General features: G+C 46.5%; 1 long non-coding RNA gene across 1 annotated transcript; it reads right to left on the bottom strand.

Annotated features, from left to right (window-relative positions):
- Positions 1 to 15,419: 15,419 nt before the first annotated feature.
- On the bottom strand, positions 15,420 to 18,307 carry LOC105276355. Its single transcript, XR_893391.2, has 2 exons — positions 17,407 to 18,307; positions 15,420 to 17,209 (listed from the first exon to the last, which is right to left on the bottom strand). It is a non-coding gene; the product is annotated as an uncharacterized LOC105276355 (long non-coding RNA).
- Between the last annotated feature and the right edge of the window lie 1,310 nt (positions 18,308 to 19,617).

Genomic DNA, 19,617 nt, shown 5'->3' with positions numbered 1-19,617 from the left:
CGTCGTCGCCGTCGCCGTCGCCGTTCTCGTGCCCCGAAGCGGGCTCCGACGACACCCCGCCGATGTGCGGCCACCGAGGGAACTGTGCGCGACCAACACCGTGCCCGGGGCGTCCCTGCTCGCCGGCGGAACGTCGCCGTCGCCTCCACCATTGCTGCCGTTCGTGAGTCGTCGGAAGTCTGAGGCATCGGCTGTCGCTTCCTGCTACCTGGTGCCGCAGCCGTTCGTCGTGAAGCAAGTCTGTGCATCCGCCAATTTGTCACCACTGCAGCAGCAGTAGCAGTAGGAACGGCACGCCACGCCATCGTCGACGCCGACAGCGGCACCGCCACCGTCGCTCGTCCTCGCACGTCCTCGTTGCCGTCGCCGAGGCTCGTAGCTCGCATGTATGCATCTCGACGCGTGAGTACTCGCTACTATGCATTTTGTCAAATTTAAAAAAAAAAGTCAGAGAAAGAGACCGAAGAGAGAGAAAGTACCGTTTCGGCACGTATATGGACGGGTTTCGCACGCGTGTGTTGCACGCGGGAGCTGCGTGTGCGTAGGTGAGTGCACGGTGTGGTGAGTGTCCAAAAAAATCGGGTGGGGAGGTCGGTTAGCCAGTCGAGAGTTCGCTGCCGCGAGGAGTCACTCCGCTTTTCTTGCTGCTCCCTTTCTCTCTTTCTCTCTCTCGCTCGCTCGCTCTCCTCGATTTGGCTCCGAGGAGGCTTCCTGCCTTCACTCTCGTCTCTCTCTCTCTCTCTCTTCCTCTCCCCGTTTCGTTCCTGCCGTTCGTCTATCTCGCTTGGAACCTGTCCCCGCGTATTTTAACCAGCTCGAGGCTTCCTAACCTCACGTTTTCGTCTGTCATCAATCGTCACTTCCGACGAGAGGAACATCTCCCTCCGCCCCGCCCTCTCTCTCTCTCTCTCTCTGCGCTCTCTTGGGAGCGGCTTTCCCGACATTGTCGCAACGTAAGTTTCGCGTACGAATCGAACCTCGCGGATATCGATTTCAGCATCGCGGATATTATCGGCGTTAAGGTTAGGCGTGCACGTGAACTCGCTCATTGACAGCCAGCATTGCGATTTTTATCGTCTGGCGAGACTTTGCCGCATTCGACAGCCGCAAACGGCAACTTATTGTTCGAGTATCCGGGGAATAGGCAAGGTGATTTCGTTAACAGAGACAGCGAACTTAACTTCCGCAGCTAACTTCGCGTAATCACGAACGCTGCCTGCTGATTCGTTCGTTTAACCTCGCCGAGAGACGAGCGTCACGTGCATCCGCGTTAATCGCAGTCGTGCGCGCGCGAATGAAAGCTTCTCGGAATTTGCCTCTCGGGGAAAAATGCGTTATCGGGCAATCTGTTTTCGTCCTTCGGCTTTGAGGTGTAAGAATCACGGATCGCCGTGCGTTTCGTATCTCCGTTATCATGTGCGATCGACCATGCTCCGAGTCACTTCCGTTACAACTCGATGCCACCGAAAACCCGTGTAAAGGGCTTGGAAAAGAGACGAACCCGCTCAGGAATAAGTGAGATGCTGATGCTTCCTGAGGAAACCTAACCTTAACGTTGTCGGGAACGAGATACCGAAAAGATCGTTTTGAGGTTAGTTGAATTTTTTCGTATTTCTTGAATCCTTGCTGACGCGTTGCGTTACTCATCTCAATATCATGAATATCAGGCAACTTTTGTGTGTGTGTGTGTGTGTGTGTGTGTGTGTGTATTGAAGTCGCAAGTGAATTGAATAATCACATTTCGAAACATAACAGATAATCGTTATAAAACGGGTCTCTGCTATAACGGAGGCACCGAACCGTCGCGGCGGTGCTTCGAAATGTGTCAACGATTGAGAATAAATAGCAGTTGCTTTCTATTGTACGTAATTACGTAGAAAGTAGTGGTTCAGGCGGTCCGCTCGTATACCATTGTTTACGCGCTCGCGCTGAACGGTGGCCGGTGGCATATCGTGTAATCGATACGCGATGACGTAGAGATTCGCAGAGTGGAAATGAAATCTTGTGTGTGTGAAGAGAACGAAATAAATTTCAGTCAAATATAAAAAAAAAATTACGTTGCATAAAATAGAATTTCTTTCCGCGCGACGACAGTCGAGAGTCTCTCCAACTTCGACGTTCGATTTTAATTTCGACTCTTGGGAACCACCTACTTCTCGATATCGTATCTTCTTTTCCTTTTCCGAAAGCCTCGCACGTAGCTCTTTTTTCCCCAACCTCTCGCCCTCGTTTAATCGTTCACCGTACACGTGGCTCCGCTGGGTATCGCATCGAGAAACATGGAAAAAGTTTCCATTGTAGCGGCACGTCACCTTTACCATTGAACGACTCGGGAACATTTTCATGACCGGCCGTTTCCCCGTAGCCGACGTGCGGAGCATCGACCACTCTCGAAACGATCGAAATGGCCTTTTTATTAGTCGTAGCCCGACTTTGCGAACGACTCTGACGCACAAACCAATTGCCTGCGAAACTTGCATCTTTTTTCACACTTCTCTCGAGTCACGAGAGTCCGTGCAATTATTCCGTGCGTTCTCGTATGCTTTTGTTAAAACATGATACCGGCCGGCCTGCCCTTCCTCTGGCCGTGGAAAAATTTTATCTCGCAGCAACGGCCCCTTATCGGATATCTACCGGTCGTAAAGGAATCCTACGATAATCTATATTTATTATCCGAGTATGAAAGTATTGACGTTGCTTAAGTATAGTACATTAACGTATACCTTCAGTCCTGCACCTTGGGGCTCAGCTTTCCACGAGTACGATGTATCTTGATGGAAAGCTCCTTTGCCCGTGCTATCTCGTTGGTATCTCAATGAGGAACTTCATTTCTGCGTAAATCTGCGCGTAGCGGCGCATCCTTCTATCGCCACCGTCCTCTCGCAACGTCGTCTCGCAATGATAATGGCAAGAAAATTCTATTAACGAGAAGCAATAGTTCCAAGACTCATAAATTCATAAGTCCCCCGCGCTTCTCGCGCATTTCGAAACTTTCGCGCGTAATAATTCGCGGAGCGACTCACAACAACGCGCGTGGCGAGGATTTATTATCGGTAGATATAATGTATCCCGCTGCTTATGTTCCGCGTCTTACGTTCTCCTTTAATTACATTTTGCACTTTCACGAGCTCGCGTACCCCGCAATCGGTGTCTGATACGCGACGCTGCTCGCGTTACGTCGTCATTGTTCTAACGATGGCTGCCTAATGACGAACCAACGGACGCCGCCGCCTCGCCGGAAGTGCTTTTTAATGTTGCAAAAGTGCCGTACACTTGCGAGGCAATTATCGCGTGTATCGAGATCAGACCCCGCAGCATCCAAGCTCGGTTAGCCAACCGTACTCAACGGTACTGTCCCCTTGCTCCGCTCGTAATTGCATCTGTATCACTCGCTTCACATTCTCCACGTCCGTCTCTCAAATAATGAACGATTAAAATCCATTCAAGCTACCTTGATACGAATTTGTACGTGGTGGATAATAAATTAACGCTAACAAGAATTCGGCTTTTGAGACACACTTACACGGAATTGTTTCCTCAATCTTGAATGCATTTATCTATTGGCACATAGCACACTTATTCCGTCTATCGATCGATCCTCATTCACCATCGTTTATCGTCGTTTGCGCCGACTAAATGAGCAGAGTGTCCTCTCACAAGCGCGTCCGCATAGACAGCGAGGATGGAGAGTAATCTTCTTAGCGCGAAGACTTGTCGCCGCCCGGCGACGATTTATTCTTGGATTACGCTATGGAAGCCCGGCTTCTAGCTTTATGCAATACCCTTCCTCGTTGTGCTGGCTGTTGAATTCTTCCGCCCGCCGGCGGAAAGCCGCGGGAATCGCTCGAGAAACGCACACGGTAAGCGTACAAGCGGAACCGGCGACGTACGTTGCATGCCCGATAACGGCGCGGCGGCGTTTTGACACGCAGGTCGCCGCAAACGCGGGTAACAGGGCCGGCTCGATAAGCTCCGCTGTATTTCTGGTATCTATATTTGATACGGTATCGACGATACCGCTGGCCGGTTCCCCTGAAACGATGAACGGGAGTATCGATGTTCGTACGACTAAGGTAGAGGAGGCGTTTTCCGCCTGGTATGCAGACGATAATTCTGAAGTGAAAACTGATAGATTCCGCGATCAATTTTTCTTCATTGAAAAAACACACGTGCACTACGCTTCCGCAATTTTTTTCGTCATCGATGCAGATCACGTGATAGTTTGATAAAAGCCGAGGAATCCAGTGAACGGACAAAGCATTTGTGCCACGTGCGTTTCGTTCGAGGTTTCGAGGATGAAGAATGAAAAGTTCGCGCGGTCTTGGTTTCTGCAAAATCTCTAGCCGGCCCTGGCTGCATGCCCTAACTGCGCGTGTACCGATGACCCAGTTCATAAGGACGGTGGTCTAGGACCTAATTTCGCGTGACTCCGAGTACCCTAGATTGCCGCGAGCACCTGCGAGCACGCTGTTATCTCGTGCTTTTTACGGGTAATTTGCATCTCGCGCGGCTTTCCACGTTCTACAGGTGGCTCCAAGTCTAATCTACCGTGCCGTAGACCGTTTCTTCCGCGATTTCCAAGCTGATACCCATCGATCGGCGCGGTTACATAACTTCGTCATATTGTTACATGATATGTACCAGTATGTAAGGTAATGGAAGAAATCAGCTCTCAAATTAACGTGACAGTATCTTGTAAACGGGAACGTCTTCGAACGTCAAATTTGGAAATTTGAGAGCTCATTTTTCCATCGTTCGCTGACACAATCATTTCGATTTTAACACCACAGTAATTTGCAACGTTCTAACGTGACTCGACATCGCGACAATTTTATCGCATATTTTCCATCGCAATAATCACGGTACTCTACGACTATCACGTTCAAGAACTGTTGGTTTCCGTAGTTTCGAAAATCACACGTGCCCCGCCCGCTCGGGCACTTTCGCCGCTTTTGAAGCTCGCGCGTGCGAATTCGCTCTATAATTAGCGGCTAATGTCTCGCAGGTGGCCGCGGAACGAAAGTATATTCGAAACACCTGTTCGCGACGAAATAACGTCGTTACGAGCGTATTCCTGAGGCCGGGCGATTCGTCTCGCAATGTCCTACAGCTGTTATCACCGTCGTCGCCTACGGTCATCTATCAAATGCCCGTTTTACGTCATCATCACGCGTGCACGCATGCGAGCGTGCCCTGCGTGATCACGCACTTCCGTGTGTCGCGATTCTCGCCGCGTAATCCTTTCCGCCTAATCGAGATTCTGCTCTGCTTAATCTTGGAGATGGGCCAGCACACTAACATCCTTAATTAAACGTGCAAACTCGCGTTTATATGCGTGCTTCCTTAACGCGGATTTTGCAAGAACACAAGAATACGTAACGAGAGTTGCTGAAGTAGACGACTCATCATTTCGTTCTGTTCAAATAATTTTGACTAATTTTATTATGTTATTTTAACTTGAATGGTTCGCTATTGCAAAGAGTTCGACATGTAATTTCGATCGAATCGAAATAATTTTGATCACCATGTAAATTCTGATTGCGATGAATAGAATAGAACGTTCAATTAAAATAATATCATTCGGTTCATTATCCTTGTGTAATCGCCGATGATTGATTGATGCCGTCTGAACGTCGATATTCACTCGACAATCTTGCAGTATATACGCTCTCGCCGCTCCTTGAATAAATTTTCCATTGAAAACCGGCGATTGTGCAGCTATCCAGTTGAATCCAGTCGAACTGAATCGCGAAATCCGTGAAGCAGTTATCGATCGGTGCTCGTCGCCCGGTCACGTAGCGGAGGAGATAATGCCCATCGGGATTATTAATCTCAATGCTGAGAGACGACTTTCGCCAACCTTGTTTCACCCGACCAATTACGAGAGACACAGACTCCGCACACGCACGCGAACGCCATCGAATGCGTATGTTTCACAGGGTGATCCACGTGATGTCGCGTGCGATCTCGATCCTCGGATCTAGCAGCAGACATGAGAACAAATTAACATATGAAGAATCGAATTATAAGCGATGGGAAGAATACAAACGTGCTTTTCAAACTACTTCATAATCATGAAATATGAAGAGTTTCAGGAATTTGTTTTATCTTTCAACGCAGGAATGTATGGAATTAATTTGATTAAAGCAATTACGTGAGAAAAGATGAGAAAGCATTCTCGTATGTATTTCGATTTTAATTTGTCACTGTTGGCAAGTTTTATGATTATTTGATTGTTTTATTAATTATAGATTTTATGACACGTTTGAATTTTATTAATTTGCGGGATACAAATTATTCGATTGTACGACAATAATTGATTCTAGCATCTGCAGCTACTTATACGAAAATGCTTTTGAAAGCATTGCACAAAAAGTTCCTTACGCAACACTTACGTAATCCTGAAAACGCCTGAGAATCGTCGTGAGTAAGCGTGGATCACCCGGTATGCACGTATCTTTTCCTTCGTTTGTTCTTTTTCTCGGCCGTCGACGTTTCTCCCTTTCAGTCGTTTCCGGAGATTTCTTGTTCCGCTCGATTAGATAGAAACCTTAGGTAAAACCGAGACTAGAGAGTGTCGCAGGACTATTGATTCTGCTTAAAATTCGCGATATAATACGGCGATACTCAGCACTCCTTCAAATAAAAAGTTTCTCAGATTGGATTGACGTTTCCTTTATCCAACAAAAATAGGCAAAGTTTTCTATGATCAAAAAACGCGTTGTGCGATAAGATATTCCTGGCGCTATAAAGTTCGGGGCTAATCCAGGTTGACTTATTGGTTAATTAAAGAGACACTAGTCACGTTAACTATACATATATGTTTCTCTCTCTCTCGATGACGTCAATAAATAGTGACGAGTTTATTTCTGAGACTGTTAATTTTAAATTCTTTTTTTTCCACGATTGCAGGTATTTTTACGAGACCCTGAATCGTCGCGATTAGCGATCTTCAGAAATTTCCCGGTTTTCCAATATCGGCTTCGCGCATCGAGCGTGTAGCGCGAGCGACACATTCTGCGTCCGGTTGCGTAAAGAGACGCAGTTAATTTCTCAGACTCGGAACATGGACATTGGCGGGCGTGTGTTTCGCGCGTAAACGTGGCCGCGCGCGTTTGTCGCGGGTGTATAAATAGAATTGTAATATACGAACGTATCGCCCGTCCGTGGGTCAGCAGACACGCGAGAGCCGAAGTTGGCCCGATGTTACATTCCGCCCGTACCCGTTGCTACAAGGTATGATTCACTCTCTCTCGCCTACCTACCTACCTGCCTGCCTGCCTGCAGGTTCGGTCACGCAGGATCCTGTCCTTTTTAGCCCTTCCCGGCCGCCGTAAATATAACCCGGCAGCATAAAACTTTTCATCCCCGAAACGAGCGAGAACAAGCGAGATGTTATTGTCAACCGGACTTGCTGCGGCCGAACACGTTATCATTTAGTATCTCTCGCAAAATCTCTTGTAGTTCTACCTTTCGGCGAGTTACAGCTGTCGTGACACCGACGATTCCAAAACGTCCAATCTGAGCTGGAAACTCAGTTACAAGGTAAATAAGATTTAGTCGAGTAACGTGCTCGCAAGAAAAATGCGCATTTTAAAAAATACTTGAAAATTATTTCTGAAAATTTGAGATATGTATTATCGATAATGACGTACCAGGTAAAAGGTCTAATTGAACTCGCTTGATGCTAGTGTGCCCATAATCGACAATGTATTCAATCGACAACGACTGACTCATCGCATGAATTTCGCGCAAAAAATATTTTCGATGCGAATATTTTCATCCCTCCGCCGTGTGGGCGATGATACTCGTGTGCATCCCCATACAAACACGATGGTGGATTAGCGTGATTTCACAGTTCGGTCAACCGAGCGTGCATGTGACGATCGAATGATAGGTATGCGCCACGTATGAACGCGAACGGATACCGAGCGATGGTGGTAATTGAAGCCCACGGTTTACCACGTGCATACCAATTAATAAAGCAGGACTTCGTCAATCAGCGCGATTGCGCCGCTATGTCGAACAGCATCGATCCCGGCGCTCTCGGCTAAATTGCCCGAAAATTGCATTATCCGACCGTGATCTCGGTGAGTGCGCGCGATTATTTTCCGCAGAGACATTGGTACCCTTCTTTGGAGTCAGAGAAGATGATTCGAGCAGTCGGCGGGCATGAAATTAATATGTTAAACGAGCGTTACTTGTACGTCCAGACGTTCGCGCGATAAATCGAGATTTATAAAAGATATTTTCGTACTCGTTTACCTTCCTCGGCAGAAGCCGCTTGCTCTCCCATTGCAGTCATTTTTTACGTCAAGTCACTCGAATCGTTTATGATTCATCTCGTGATCTCATCTTCCGATGGCGCACTATTCCTGCCGTTGAGTAAACCTTTTCCGATTCTGATGCTCTGAAAAGGACTAGGAAAGGCCAAAGAGGACTCGTCCGAACAATACGTCGACCCTATCAGTCCCACTTGCTGAATGTCGTCATTCTTTCTTTGTTCCAGGCGTGAGGGGAGAAGAGGGTGCGTCGACACAGCGTTGGAGGAGGGTTTGAGGCTGGAGTGAAACTGGCTGGCCTACAATGTCCGCTAGCATGCGGAGCACCCTGCAAACTGTTCCCGAGTCCGTGCCGGCCGACCACGTCACAAACTCCAAAGTAAGTTCCTTGAAATCCGATTTGCTACAAGTATCTCCTTCCGTGGAAGACCACGCTCGTCGTCCTTTGTGCCTTGCATTCTCATGGCGAACGACCTCCGACGGCATGCTCCTACCTGCCCTGGAGACAATGAGAAACTTTAGTACAACAAGCGCGCTTTCCGAGATGTCGCCTAATTTGGAGATGTTTCGAATACAGGTGTACATTTTGTATACGAAACAAGGCGAGCGCTGATGCAAATAACTGTATCTTCAAAATGTCGAATCATTAATATTTTGACATTTCTCAATCATGTTTTGGTATTTGCAAATTACCAAAGCTTTCTCATGTTTGAAGAAAAAATACTAAAAGTTTTATCCTCTTTCTACTAATTAATCGACGAAGATCGAAACCTCGTTAGAGACCTAACCAGAAAATGTACTCGGAAGCGTAGCGGAGGTGAACGGACCGACAAATTGAAAGAGGTTCGCCGGCATATATGTTCCTTTTAAAATATCGCGTGCTATATATGTGCTCGATGCAGCCATTCCCCCGACCTTTGAACCTTTCCGAACGGGCAGGGGTTGAAAATGTCACAGGTGCATCGGTTAGCACTACGTACGTCCACGGACGACCCTGACGCTCGACTGTGCGCGCGGTGACATAATGCTACGCTTGATTTACCTGGCAAATTCAATTTGTCCCGCGACGGGAAATGGACTTTTCTTCGCGCGATGTCACGGCACTTAATTATCCGTTGCGTAACGCAACACGTTGAAGCGTGTGATGCCGCCTCGCGTGGAAAAGGCGTTCCGTATCGACGACTGCGCGTGAAGTCGCGTCCTTTGACCGTGACTGAAAAATAACGGGAAGCTCATGTGGAGTCCATGGACTGCGTTCGTGGATCGCTGACGGAGCAGCGGCACGGCTTGATCCGAATTCCAGCGACTTACAACAGAATAACGCGAATCGCGTGCAGAGTTCTTTCCCATTGATCGCGATTAGTACAATTACAATGGAAAGAACAACGGGATAACAAGACCTTTAATCGTCCCAGCACGAGCGTCCAATTTTCTCACTCTGTCATTTCCCGTGTTCATCGAACAATGATGTTTCCGATCAGTATCACGATATCAATCAGCGCGAGGATCAGCCGGAAGGATTGGCAAGCTTAATTGAAAGGCAAACGCGCACGCGGAAATTACAAGCCATTATCGTCCACCTCCGAGCGGACCTCCGAGGCATGCGGAACCATGAATTCCATCCATGAGTGCATATCTCATTGTCTCCAGGCGTGAAACGTTACGCTGTCGTTCGTAGGTCGACCATGTGCCTCATCACGTGCAATGTCTTAAGGCTGTGGGTCGACGTTCGCAGATGCAGGAGAGTGTCCGAAGTCAGGGTACACTATGGGAGTCGCAACGCGATTTTTGAGATCTGAGAAAGAGAGAGAGAGAGAGAGAGAGTTTGACAATTACTTTTTAAATTAAATATTGAAAAACTGAGCAAAACTCTCCCGTGAATCGTTGTCGAAATACCAAAGCATCGTCATTTCCGGCGATTCCCAGTTTTGCACCCTCTTCGTGCACATTCGTGCGTACATGGCGCGGAGATGATGTTCGTGATGCGAAATGTTGCTCTCCCGCTCTGATACCACGTCACTGCGTGCCGCAAATTCGCTTCGTGAAGGTACTGGGTGATCGCTTTGTATCAACGTCAATGCTTCCTCAGGCTGAGGCGATTAGTCGATGTAATCGGGCTGATGAAGGCCTGAATACATCCTGAAATCAATCAGGAGATTAACACAGCGTGTCGCGTATCTTTTAGCAGTGTATAATACATGAACATTGAAGATATATTGAAGTTTACTCGATTGGGCAATTATGTAACGTTATTTAATTAAAGAATAAACAAATTCGCAAACAGTATTTTTTCTCGTCTGGTAACTTTGCTCGCGAGATTATTTACTGGTCCCTTGAGAGGACTCGTAAATTGTACATGTAGTTTTATGCTTTTATGCTTTATAGCGTTCACGTTTTACTGCCAGAGATGCCGAAATTTCGTCTGTTTTTGTTGGACAGACGCTTTTTATTCTCTCGCCTGCTCGGGGGCTTCTGTTTGATACTGTATGCATGTATCACACACCATACACACAAAAATGATGACAGAAAAAACCGAATATGATCCGTTCGAAAGGCACGTGTCATAAATAGGCTAGCGAATCTGATAAATCTCTTTTTTTCTCTCATACGCACCTAGCCCAGATTTTTCGTCCCGAATGAAACAGAACGGAATCATAGTCGATGACTCGGCCGAACAGGTTTTCACGAGCGGCGGCTTTCGAATTTTCTCTTGGCAATAGTCGCCGGTGCTTTATCGCCGCCACTGGCAGGAAGCTTTCACGTTTTCACGCTCGCGAGAGCGTCGATGAGTTATCGAACGGAACGAACGAATTAATCCTGCGCCTCGTAATTAACTAACGGCGCGGGTTATAACTTTCGATTTTTGCCGGTACGGACCACCGTAATCGTTAAACGGATCGCCCACGAGGAGAACGATTCTCCGCGCCGCGTTGAGAATTTAATCTCTCTCGATTCGATATTAAGCGAGATAAGATCAATCCTGGATGGCTCTCGAACGGAGTCATCGTGCCTGACGATTTTACAGCTGTTATTAATTTTATCGGATTTCACGGACGGCGTTACGATCCGACGTTTCGCGTCACTATCGCATTTACTTCACGCGATTCAATTATAACATCAGAGACATTTTATTGAGAGGAACTCATTTTTAACACCCACGATTAAGGCGCCCCTTAATCACCTGCCGTATATGGTGTTCATTTTTATCTCACAAAGTTACCTCTGTCAGCTTTAAAGTGACCTCATCTCTTACGGTATATTAAATGCTGATTTATACTGTTACGATACTCTGACTCACAGTAACGTGCACTCGCTCGAGCATTGCGGCTACGCTCGGCAACAATCCGTGCGGTATATCGGCGATGATGATTTAAGGTCATCGAATCGTTGGACCTTGAATAGGGCTCGGTTACCAAGCCGCTCAATTAGGTGGAATCTGTTCCACCGGCGACGTCCGGAATAACGTTCGTTGGCCGAAAGGCGGACCGAAAGGTGGTGGCGGCTTTGTCACAAACGTCGATAGGATTTACGTCACGGATATTCCACGTCGCGCGTCCTACAGATAAAGGGTCCGCCATAATCAGAGTCGAGCGGACGCTTACGTGCACATGTGGACTTACATAGTGCATGTAGATTCAGTCCGCCACACATACGTGCAAGTATAGATCGTTGGACAAACGCGTGTTTACTTTAACGCTAATACGTTGATATGCAGGGATCGCAGAATCCTTGATCTCAATTTTAATAATAGATCTTCTATCTGAGACAACAGATTTTTTATCCTGCACGAGAGATTTTACAACAAATCTTGTTCTCTCGATATTGCTTTTGTAAAACGGATATTAAATCTGTGTCACTCATTTTTATCAAGAAATCTAATTTCCGATGAAGATGTAATACGTGCTTGCAAAAAAGAACGATTACGAAAAAGTTCGCACGAGCCTCTCATGAATAACAACGCGCTCCACATATCCCCATTGATGGACTGATTATGATGGTGCATCGTTCAGATTCTTCCCCCTTCGTGTTTCTACTCCAGATTGCATAGCGTGCTACTGCTCGGTGGTGGGATATAAGTTTCGACTGTCTATAGGCATTCTATGTATATCCTTCCGCGTAGCTGGAGGGGTGTGCCAGCTTGTCCGACGAAGGAATGACAGGTGGTGCGAATCGTTACCTGCAGAAAATACGACTGTTAATTATTCGTCACGTACACTTCGCCTCGCGTGGCGAGGCTCGCCCTGAGTGCCCCCTTTTCACCATTTGGACATTTTTACGTCGCTCAATAATTAAAAGACAAATCGTATTATTACAAAACGCTGACGTGTGTGATATTCTGATGAAGGAGAGCAGATGCGCAACGAAATCGATCGCGGATGCTGTTACCACCACGCGCGCGTGGCCGATTCGCTCGCGATACGATCGAGTGGCAAGTTTTACGGTCCGTTATTCGCGCGTTACGCCTCGTTAACAATACAAATCGCGAAAGTCGATGTGGAGGAAACCGCGTGGATTAAAAGACATGTAAAAGGCCTCCTCGGAGGCCTGATCTTGAACGGCGCAACGGTACCAAAGTCGTGCAGAACGACGTCGATAAGCTTAATTAACCCGGTTAACACACGCGCGGAAGATGCAAGAACAGCGGTGAGGCAAGGTCGCGTTTTTATCTCGTGCCGGCCTCCTTGCATCGGATGCTCTGCCAAATCATAATGACCGTTTGGCCTGATTAGCGTCGTTATTAAACGCAGCGACAATTAGTGCTCGAGTCGTCGCGTTTCGCTTCCAGCTTTGAAATGATTTTGAGCTTTCGAGTGATATTTCTTCTTTACGGCACAGGTTTTGTAATTTCCTCCGGCAGATCGGTAAAAAATAAATCAGACTAGTCGAGTCTGCAGAGACAATTTACGCGAGTCACACATTTGTTTTACGCTGTTTTTTATGCGTCAAATTCTCGCAAAATTGCGTATCAGGGATACAATATATTTCTCGCGTCGCTCAATTAAAACGAAGACGTGAGGATTTATTCGCGCGGCAAGGTGCAATTTGTAAGATCGATGAAAATTACCTTTCGCGAACGCGCTTCCCTTCGGCGTATCTCGGACTTTACGACGATTTACTGCATTGCCGGACGCAGAAGACCATCTCGTTCATAAACGCGACTCACGCTGACTAATAAACTAGGACTAATCCGCTTTTTACGGTTACGCTTTCTCTACGCATTTGTCCAGCGGTGACTGATTGCAGCGACCGTTTGTGAATCACGTACGGGGCCACGTTTGTCGGATGTAATTTCGCGATCGCTCGTTTTCCGAAGAAAAATCACCGGCCATTTTCGCGTCGGAAAATCGCACGAGTAAGTCGCGCTTTTCCGCACAATCGAGGAAACAGATTTTTCGGAATTTTTCATCGTCGTGTTTGAAACTCAAGCTTCCGGTCTGCTTCCCAGGCACTTTTCTTCTATTTTCCGTGAAACGTCAGCGACATCGTTAGCGTTATCGCGTTATATCACGCGTAATCGAATAAGCTGCTTGCTATTTCATTTCGAAAGTGCCAGAACTCCTCGAGGGCGAGGGCGTTCGTTTTTCTCGTTATACCGGTCTCGTCACGGAACGCGCGTTCAATCGCGATCAATTAGACGTCCAGGCGGAATTGCATGGGCGCTGAGTCGTTTCGCGAGCTCGTCGTGTGTGCACAACCGTCTTTAACTCGTCTTCCTCTATCTCTCTCCTTCCCTCTCGCTCTTTGTCTCTCTTTTACTCGCCTCTCATCGCAAGCCACGCGACATCGACGTGAAGGATCATCGTTTCTGCACAGTACGCGCGCTTTATAATTGTCCATTGAGCTCAATTCTAGCCCGGGATGTTGGAGCCGAGCGAAGTTCGAAAGGAGAATCAACATTCCGCTATTAATTGTTAGCGGCTGGTCCTGAAAAAGAAAATTTCAACAAATTTGTATCTCAATCCGAGACAGAAATGCGTCCGGTAGCAGCAGTGTTATCCTTTCTTTCTTTTTTTGTTGATCAAGATCGATCGACGAACAAGTTTTCCGCTAACCATTCGGTTTTACTCGTAACTTGCCAATGGATACAATTCAGCGGCGAACCAGAGAACCGGGCCCGTTTTCTTCGCCCGTTCACCTTGCCCCGATCGCCTTCTCGGACGTTCTCGGAGCGGGTATAATGATAATGCAGTCGTTCACGAGCGGTATCCAGTTTTCGCGACGGAACGCTGGATTATGATTGACCCAAATGTAGCAACGGCCTTGCGGACCCGCATACCCGCCCGGAGAAATGCGGATAAATATAAGAACCGGCCGCGGGACTTGTCGTTATGTTGCGGCGCGCAGGAACTCGCCAGCATCAGCTGCAACCGCGTTAAGTCCATACATTAATCCACTTCCCGCGAGAATTAGCAGAAACGATAATTATTCGAGCATCCAGTCTGAGAAAAGTATTTCATGAGTCGAAACTAGACATCGTTCCCACAAAGTTGTAATGAAATGTTCAAACAGTTACCTGCATGAGGAGGCACTGCACGATACGGACGAGGCTTACAACTTTTGCCGACTGAAACGACGTTTCCTCGGAGCTATCAGTGCGAAAAGTTCAATTTCAAGACGGCGCGGAGACGCTGGAAATTAGATTTTCCTTAAAGCTCCACTCGATGTAACAATAAATTTCAACGGCTGCAAATACGACAGGGTAACAAGTAAACCGTGGGCCGTTCCTCTCTTGCCCTTGCCGTTGCCATCGTAACGAACGTCCTGGCTGAACTTCCCGACGGAAACTTCGTTATTAGATCTATACGATTCTCAGACGTGACGTCGAGATCAAATTTCGCGAGTTCTCGCGAGAGAGTTTGCATAACCGAGAACTCGACTTCCGATCCCCTTCGACTCGCACACCTTTATCTCCGGTTCTGTGCTAAATGGCCCGTCTTTCAATCTTTAATACTGACGCTGTTTCTCACGGAAAACTGACGAGACAATTTTCGATTCTCTAAACGCTTTTATGAGATTCAATTGCGCGTCGATCTTAAAATAGTCCGGATTACGCAAAACCCGCAATACGCATAACGCGATCCCTTCGTTGTTCGTTATGATTGCATTGAGATTGATTGTCTCGGTACTCCGAAATTGTGATCGGGCGCGCTTATATTTGACGATGCCACTAGATATATAATATTATATTTGTGAGCATGTGTGGACGTAGATGCAACGTATAATCATCTTCTCGAATGTCGCTTATAATCGTTCGGATTTAGTCCACGCGGCATTTCGCCAATACTACTACCCGGCACTAGCTGGCACATTTAACTGTCACACGGGGCTGTCGCGAGCTCGGGACGGTAATAATCAGATCGATACGCCGGTTCATCCGGACACAACGTGAAATCGAGAAATGCGACAACGTCTCCTGGACGAGACAACAATCCGATCGTACGTAGCAGTCGCACGCGAATCCGCTTTTCTTCGTCTCTCATTGCGAGAGGATGATCGCATCAAGAGACTGGCAAGGTTTTTCCTCGACGTGGAAAACGCACCTCCAGCCGTTCCACTTGCATGCCATTGATTTTCAATTGACGGGAGCATCGCCCGATAGTCGGCGACCGCGTTCCAAAATAGAAGCGATTAGAATTCGGGATTGGAAATGCGACGTCGCGTGAGGATCAGCTTTCGTCCCAGTTTCATCCATTGAATCGGAACATTTTAATGACGAACGATTATCTGTTAGAAAGATCAAGATTAATCGTTCGTACGAAAGAGAGAGATTAGATCTCACAAAATGCATTCGGCGAATAATGTGGCGCAGGAAGATGATCATAAGGCCGATTGATCGTAAATTGCGCGGCGCCAAAAAAATTCTGAGGATGCTCCGGTGAAAATATATACGGCGTGGATGAGGCTTTAGACGCGTCGACGTTATACAACGTGCAGTTAATTGCGGTACCGTGGAAGATTTTTCAAGATCGTATCGCGCTACGGCACAGAGGAAATTTCTCTGTCACGAGAGTGCGAAGGCATGCTGAGCGTGCTAATGCGCGTGATTAATAACCGCGTTGGCGATAAATGTTCGATAAAGGTCTGATGCGCCAATCGCGAATCTCATGACACGTGTCGCACTAAATATACGAGTAAAGCAAAGGAAACGGGCTGTGTGATCGATTGTTCATTGTTGTCTTTCTAAAATTTTGGCATTTGAAAGTGCCCGATGAGTGCCTGTTTGTGTCACTCTCCCGCTCGAGAAAATAAGATTCTCCTCAAAATTAATTATAATTCTCGACATAAATAAATAATTCTCGATTTAATAATTAAAAAATTAAAAGGTATGCTTCTGTCGATGTCATATAATCGCTGCAATCTTTTGGCCGAATGTAAATTTGGAGTCTTTGGAGGAATCTCTAATTTAATATAATCTCTAGTTTAATAGAAAAATCTCGAATTTAATAAAAATACAAAATTTTCTTTTAAAATATCGAAATATCGATTTACTTGAACGAGAGACTTCGACACTTGTCTATCACTTGTTTTTATCGCTTGCAACTAAATTGTCGCTTGAAACTTAAATGCAACTTAAAATTATGCGTGATGCATTACACGTGTTACAAGTAATACAGTATAATGCACCTAAGTATTCCGACTAATAATAATTATCGATGAGGTGTGGGTACGTCGCTGTCGCTACCGATGGAGTTTCGCGGTCGCTCGGAGCATTGAAAGAGGTACGCCAGATGGCGAGCGCAGGCCCTCCCGGCTCTCGACTCGGCGTGACACGAGGAGGAAGACAAAAGCGCGCCGACGTCGTCTTATCAGCCGCATGACACTCCGAAAAGCTGACACGCCGACACGCTCGTGAGATGAAGAGTCCCCTCTAGCTTATCGTCCCGGCAATCGCTTGATCTCCCAGTCGCGCCGGAAGTGATATCTCGCTGCAAATAGAGACGATCGTTATTTCTTATCTTTTACATAATCTTCGCGCAAATCGATTAAAGAAAAACCAAGATAATAAAACGGGAAGAAATCTATATATCTCTATATATCTATACCCCCCCCCCCCACACACACACCAGAGAAATCTGAAATGAGTTGCTATAAAATTAATAATTTAACGAAAACGATATTTTACTGTCAATTCGCGTCGTTTTCTCGGTTGGCTTCTCTTTTTTCTTCCTTCTTCAAATCGTCTCGAGTCGACGCTCAACCGATGGTAAGCGTCGAATCGACAGTGCGCCTGTTCGCATTCGCAAAACCGTGTGCGGGACAGCTGCTCGAGGACAGGGACGACTTGCCTGCTGACGGCATTTGCCATAAATGGCATCCTCGATCGAACCCGGGGATCTATTGTCCTCCGCGCGCAATGTCGCTGCGGCCAGATCCGATGAGCGCAAAGAGTCGATTGTTTCGAGGCGAACCACCCTCGGTTTCCACCTACGACGCATGTACGCAGCGATCGGGCTCAAGTCTCGTTCAGACGGAACGATACTTGCACATTGTTTCCTCTAACAAGTCAAAGCGAAAAGTCTCTTCTGGCTGCGTGACTCAAAATTTTCTTTGCAGAAAGCATTGATTTTATTAATAATGTTTGTAAACTGATTGTTTGCTTTCTATGGATGTTATTTCACAAACTTCACTTTTGGCAGTCTTCTCCACATTTTATCTCATCAGGAGTATTGCATTTCGTCCAATTTAGCTAATAATGAAATGAAAGAAGTGGATGAAATTATGTTGCAACGATATTTTAGCAGAGCTAGATTTCAGAGTAAACTGTTGAAATTACTTACTTCTTTCTCGTATAATAGCAGACCATCGTGTACGTTATCCGCAGCTGTTTGCGCTTCAGTGCACCGTGTTGTCGAGGAAGAATCGATTCGTATTATATACGATGCACCGTAAAAACCACCGGATATTCCCCCGGAGACGAGAGACCGATTTTAAAACAATATAAAATATTCAATAAATTATTTATCGAGGTTTACAATTTATTAAAACAGATTCCGAAAAATTAAATTAAGAAAGACATAATTGTGAAAAACGAAATTCTCTGCTAAGGAAAACTTAAGAATTTTAATTATTAGAATCTCTAGTAATAATTTGTACACATTTATGTTTTTGTTTCATTGCAACTCTTTTTCATTAATTCTTAGCATACCTTACTCTGCACGCTGTTAATCGCCTCGGGCGACCTGAAAGGGTTGCTTTTTTGCCGGGTGTTTCGACGCTCATCGAGATTAGCTCGTCGATTATGCTTGCAGCCTTCACGTAAATCGGTCGCTCGTAAAATTTCATTCCGTTCAGTTTCGAAAGTGCCAATCTCGGGACACCACGCGCTTAATCGGGTCCCGGCCGAGATTTTGCAACGATAAGTGCGATCGGAGGAATTACGGGCGGCCAGCTGTGGGTATACTTAAAGCTCGGATAATAGAATAGGAGGATAGAAAATGATACGTGATCGATCTGAGCTCTCGCTCGCTCGCTCGCGCAGAGCAGACCGCAATCGGCCGAGAGAGCTGCCGGAAATGTTTCAACGTGAAATTTAAAACGCGTTATTAAAAATCATCCAATCAGCAAGATATTAATAGTACTGCGACTTCTGTATAAGATTCTATTTCAGTAAGATGAGAGGAGACAATTATAGTTAAGCACCGCTTCCCGAAATTTTTCTGTTGACGCAGGTCCAACATGCGAAACGAATCGACTCTCTCGGTCTTTATCGAGAGACACGTTTGCCGTGGAAAGCACATTTTAGTACGTAGTCGCACATTTGCTGAGACGACGCGGTTATGCAATCATGCTGCATTATCGTTCTCCCAGGTTTCCTAGTGTCATCGCGGTGAGATCACGGCAAAAATGATGTCACGTAGCGAGGCGGAAGATACCGGACATTTGACTAATGATCGATGATTACGTAAAGCGAAAAACTTGCGCTCAATATTGCGATTGCAGTAGGAAAGGCCGATTCGCGATTCGTGAAGACGTTATAAATGGTCCGTTTGCTGCACGACCGAACGAGAAACGCCTATTACCGTGGATTTTATGCCGACAGGAGGACTCGTTTGTGCCCCGTTATTATTGCTGTAAATCTGTTTCAAGCCAACTCTAGCGTTAATACAATGCCAAGGACGTTTTCGGGCGGTTAACAATTACGCGAGCTGAGCAGATCGATAATTCGATGGCGGCTAAGCGGTTGGAACACGTGCGTGGATGTAATTTCGTCCTTTCGCCGGTATATAATCGTACAGGAATTTCAGTTCGTGAAAAAAGACACGATACAAAAAGACCCGTGCTTCTCCAAGTGTACTCTGCACGATCTTCACCAGAAAATGACGTCACACATCGC

The sequence above is a fragment of the Ooceraea biroi genome, chromosome 8, assembly GCF_003672135.1.
Source record: "Ooceraea biroi isolate clonal line C1 chromosome 8, Obir_v5.4, whole genome shotgun sequence".
NCBI lineage: Eukaryota > Metazoa > Arthropoda > Insecta > Hymenoptera > Formicidae > Ooceraea > Ooceraea biroi.
The sequence above is the reverse complement of the archived record's forward strand: the minus strand, read 5'-3'. Positions and strand labels throughout refer to the sequence as shown.